The following is a 5,349-nucleotide window of genomic DNA, read 5'->3' as shown; positions in this document are numbered from 1 at the left end:
AAGCCACATGGTAGAACAGAAAGAAACTTGTTAGGAGCCCGTGAGAAATCGGCGCTGGGTCTAATCCCACAACCTGTCTTAATCCAGTTTCATGTGTCATTCTCACTTATGACTAATGAGCTCGCCTCCGCCACTGGAAACACTAAGAACTCGCTCTGGTATGATGTCACCTCTACAGAGGAGCAGTGTCAGCTGTCCAAAACAATAGAAAGCTGAGTCAGGCTTAAATCTCTTGCATTTTCTGTATTTCCTTATATTATAAAAATTCTAAATGTAGCCAGGTCATTGATACTTATTTTTAAAAATGCATTTCTTTTGGGCGCCTGGGTGGCTCAGTGGGTTAAGCTGCTGCCTTCGGCTCAGGTCATGATCTCAGGGTCCTGGGATCGAGTCCCGCATCGGGCTCTCTGCTCAGCAGGGAGCCTGCTTCCTCCTCTCTCTCTCTCTGCCTGCCTCTCTGCCTACTTGTGATCTCTCTCTGTCAAATAAATAAATAAAATCTTTAAAAAAAAAAAGAATGAATTTAAAAAAAAATGCATTTCTTTTTTTTTTTTTAAGATTTTATTTATTTATTTATTTGATCAAGAGAGACACAGTGAGAGAGGGAGTGCAAGCAGGGGGAGTGGGAAAGGGAGAAGCAGGCTCCCCGTCAAGCAGGGAGCCCGAGCAGGACTTGATCCCAGGATCCTGGGATCATTACCTGAGCTGAAGTCAGCCACCCAATGGGCTGAGCCACCCAGGTGCCCAAAAAACGCATTTCTGATATCTAGAATTTGTGATATACAGAACTTCCCATTACCATATACATTTTATTAAAAATAAAATATAATAAAAGGATTGGAATCCTAACTCTTTTTTTGCATGCTGTTCTTTTGGTTAGATTATAAAATTATTTTTCACATTCTGCTATAGTCATTCTTTATAGTTTTTTTTCCCATTTAATCCATATGTGAAAGAATAATCCAATAAAAGGGAAGACAGTAACATTGACTTTCCAGTTCATTCAGAAAGAAAACCCCCAATATAGTGACATATTAGGGCATAATCTGAACCAAACGTGGAAAGTAATTAATAAACTCATCCCCATGAAAATAAACTTGAGTTACAAGGAGAGACAGTCTTACTAATCACACAACTTAAATACTGGGGAATAAATAATTTTTCAATATCAGTTTCAACCAATAACCCCATTATTGGATATCAGATGGTGAGTTTGCAAAATAAAAAGTCTTTTGGAAAATAGAACATCGTAACAAAATTGTTAATTCATAAGGGAAAAGATTCAAAGATTTGACTGGTAACAATCTGAAAACTTCCATACTACAAAAGGTATCATAAACGAGTTAAAATATACATGACTTTAAAAATATAATTGTGCAGGGGCGCCTGGGTGGCTCAGTGGGTTAAGCCGCTGCCTTTGGCTCAGGTCATGATCTTAGGGTCCTGAGATCGAGTCCCGCATCAGGCTTTCTGCTCAACAGGGAGCCTGCTTCCCTATCTCTCTCTCTCTCTCTGGCTGCCTCTCCGCCTACTTGTGATTTCTCTCTGTCAAATTAATAAATAAAATCTTAAAAAATATGTATATAATTGTGCAGTGTTACCTAACAAAAGACATACATTTTAATAAAGAGTTACTATGTATCATTAAACAAAGAATGAGCAAGGGATATGAAGACAATTACAGAAGAAATAAAAATTGCCAAAACACCCATAAGATATCCAATCTGATAATCCAGGAATGCATCCTGTGAACATATTACCATTAAATTATTTAAGGATTTACCTTTAGGGGTGTCTGGGCGGCTCAGTATGTTATGCATCTGCCTTTGCCTCAGGTCATGATCCCGGGGTCCTGGGGTTGAGTCCAAAATCTGGCTCCTTGCTCGCAGGGAGCCTGCTTCTCCCTCTGTGCACGCTTACTCAAATAAAAAAAAATCTTAAAAAAAACAAACAAAAAAACTTCACTGCAGGGACACCTGGATGGCTCAGTTTGTTAAGCTTCTGACTCTATTTCCACCTCATCTCAGGGTCGTGGGATTGAGCCCTAAATCAAGCTCCATGCTTAGCATAGAATCTGCTGGAGATTCTCTCTTTCTGCCCACACCCCCCCCCCCTCACACACACGTGCTCTCTCTCTCAAAAAAATTTTTTAAAATGTTCATTGCAGCATTTGTAGGGAAAAATATAAACAATAAACATGGTATGCTAACATGTAGCCATTAACAATAATAACTGGAGGGGCGCCTGGCTGGCTCAGTCCATGGAGCACTGGACTCTTGATCTCGGGGTTTTAAGTTCAAGCCCCACATTCGGTATAAAGATTACTTAAAACAAAAACAAAACCTTAACTATCTGAGCCACCCAGACACCCCAAAACAAAATCTTAAAACAAAACAAAACTAGATTTCAAATACTTACGAGTATAGTATAATCTCACTTTTATTGAAACACTTATACATATAAAAAACATTTTTTAAAATTCTTAGTTATAGGTATTTGCTCTGGAAAAAGGTATACCAAACCACAATGATTTTTCCCTGAAAGTTGTGATTATAAAGGACTTTATACTATTGTTTTGTTTGAATTTATAAAACAAATATGTACTACATTTATAATCAACAAAAAAAATCAAGACTTTCCATTTGGGGAAAGAAAAAAAATTTTGAGGTTTAGAAAACTGGTAAAAAAATAAATTTCTATATTGTATGAAGAAAAATTGTGTGGTTTTCCTTTACAGGAGACTTCCCTTTGAACTGATGGCTTTGTTACTCCTGCTTACAATTCAAAAAGTAAAGGTTTTAAAGAAAAATCAAGTCTCTCACTTTATTCTTTAAATAGTTACAAAGGGGTATACTTGCAAATGGGAATTCACTAGAAGTTAAATCTAATACATAGACGGTTAACATCAGCTGGAAGGGTAGGAGATGTGAATTTTACAGAGGGCTGGTTTTCTAAAATTATAAAATCTACAAGTTCGAAATCCAAGTATGAACGACAAAAACATGCTCTGCAAGTAATAAATAGGGAGGGAGTTCTTTCTGCTTAATTTAATTTTACAGTCTCCCTCCGTTCCCCGACTGCCCTGCAAATGCAATTATTTCTTTAGGAGTATGTATATATATATGTGTGTGTGTGTGTATGGAATTATATATAATTCCCTTTTAGACAGCTGTCATATTTTCCTTCCACTCCAATAATCTATAAACATTCTATGTAGGTTGCTGGTAATTTACAAAACATGTCTGTTCAGAAACTCACAATTTATTAATAGAGAAATGGCTCTGTAGTTAAGAACAATTTATAAACACTTCAACAAAAGAATATCACCCTGAACATTCTAAAATGAATTTAGACCATTAAATTAATGAATACATTAGGTTGAAGGAAAAAGGACTTTACTAACTGCTGAGGAAAAACACAGGTTGTATGGACACACTGGCTTCTCAGGAAACAAGTCATGCCTTACAAACTACTTGGGTATTCAAAACAACACCCTTGTTGACTTTACGTGCTAATGACAGTCTACAAAGTATGACACAGAAGGGCAAAACGGTCCCAGCAGAGAACTTGAAGAGGAGAACCAACTAGGAGAAAGTCTGTTGTCAGCAGAAAGCAAGCTATTTTTGACTACTTAGGGAAATGCAAGCTTTTGAAAGAAGAAATTGCTAACTGGTTTTAGTAAGGGCAGTGCCTTTTTTTCCACTTACCTGCCCAAGGAGATGACAGCTGGTCTTGTTTTTAGCAACCCCTATTACAATCCACATTCCTTCTCACCCAAGGCAAAGATTAGAAACCTGTCCCCAGCCTGGCTCCAAGTCCATCCAGAAGAACAAGTGTTTGCTTATGACCTCACCTACCCACACCCTGCGGATCTGTTCCTGAGCAGACAAGCCCAAACAACGACCTGTTGTTCCGCCCATCCCTCTCCATCATGCTCCAATACAGCAGGCAGAACAGATTTTAAAAATGGGGCACCTTCCTAAGGCAACTCCTTTTCATTTAGGGGACGCTTCCTTCTGCAACACGTCTCTTCTGATTCTCAGTTCTGCTTTAGGATTCATCTTCCTAAAATACCACTTGGATTGAGGTCACTTGTTACTGAAAGATCTTTAAACAGATCCTTTTCCCTAATAAAATTCAAACCCCATAGTAAAGCAATCAAGAGTTCTCAGCGTGGGTGAATCAACGGCCCTTTTTAAAGTCCTTTGTTCTACCACCCTACAGGGGTTCCTCTGTTATTCGTGGCATTTTCTGTATATTCAACGCTTGCTTCGCCTATGGAAATCCTTCTGCCTTCCCTCTAATGCTTCGCTCAAGGTTGTTCTCTTTTCAGGAGTCTTTAAGTACCTTTGAATAAACACTTGAACCCACGGCCCTGTGAATTTGAAGCCAATCCTCTCTCAGTGCTCCTCCCATTACCCGAGATGGTCTAAGAACCTCGTCCTTTCCATCTGGTGACTCTATGGATCCCGTGACTAAGAGGAAGCCATCATCTTCTGCTAGTGTGTAAGCTCCTAGAGGCAGATGCTATCATTTTCTTCTTCTAAAGCCCCATATGTGTGTCCTCACTAAGGAACTGAACAAGTAGAAACTGGAAGCCAATTTTGGAGAAACCAGAGCTTTGAAAAAGCTTTTGATAAGGAGGGAACACAGTGGCTAAAAGGGTGGATGTGGGGGTCACTCTCTCTCAAGTTAGGGTCACTAGGTGACTGACCAGCAGCGGGTCTTAGGCACTTCCTCTACATGACATTGACCATACCTGTCTCATATGGGGACTGTGAACACGGGGGGCGGGGGGGAGGGCCACAAACACACCTTAACATGAGACCTGGGGTTCGTGCCAAGGAAGGAACTGCTAGGTGTCTTTCCCCGGAGCTCCAAGGCAGTCCTCACAGGGGCCCTTTACTACCTATTATGACTTAGGGAGCAGTCAAGTCCTCAGTGGAAGACTGGCCTGTTCACAACCACTTCCTGCATGCTGACAAGTCCCTGGAACCCCAGTGCCACACGTTTCCTCAGGTTACAGACGTCATGTGGTGCTATTATATGCACTGACAAAAATATTAAGACAGTGTATATAAAAACACTACGTAAACTTGGACTGTTTTTATTATATACTTCCACTCAGAGAAAAACAAGTATCTAACCTTTAATTCAATCTCTAGCAGGTTCTGTGAGAGCCTTGAAAATAAGCTGCCCCTTTCCTAGGATTTTCTTCCCTTTCCTGTTTATAGAAGAGTAGAGGTGGTTATTCGAGTTCTCAAAATGAAAACGAAATCTGGAATGGTCTGGAATGGTTATAGTTTGCTCCCTCTGCTGGCCTGAGAGCAGGATCACACTACCTGAGAC

Source organism: Mustela nigripes, chromosome 8 (assembly GCF_022355385.1).
Source record: "Mustela nigripes isolate SB6536 chromosome 8, MUSNIG.SB6536, whole genome shotgun sequence".
NCBI classification, from domain to species: domain Eukaryota; kingdom Metazoa; phylum Chordata; class Mammalia; order Carnivora; family Mustelidae; genus Mustela; species Mustela nigripes.
The sequence above is the reverse complement of the archived record's forward strand: the minus strand, read 5'-3'. Positions refer to the sequence as shown.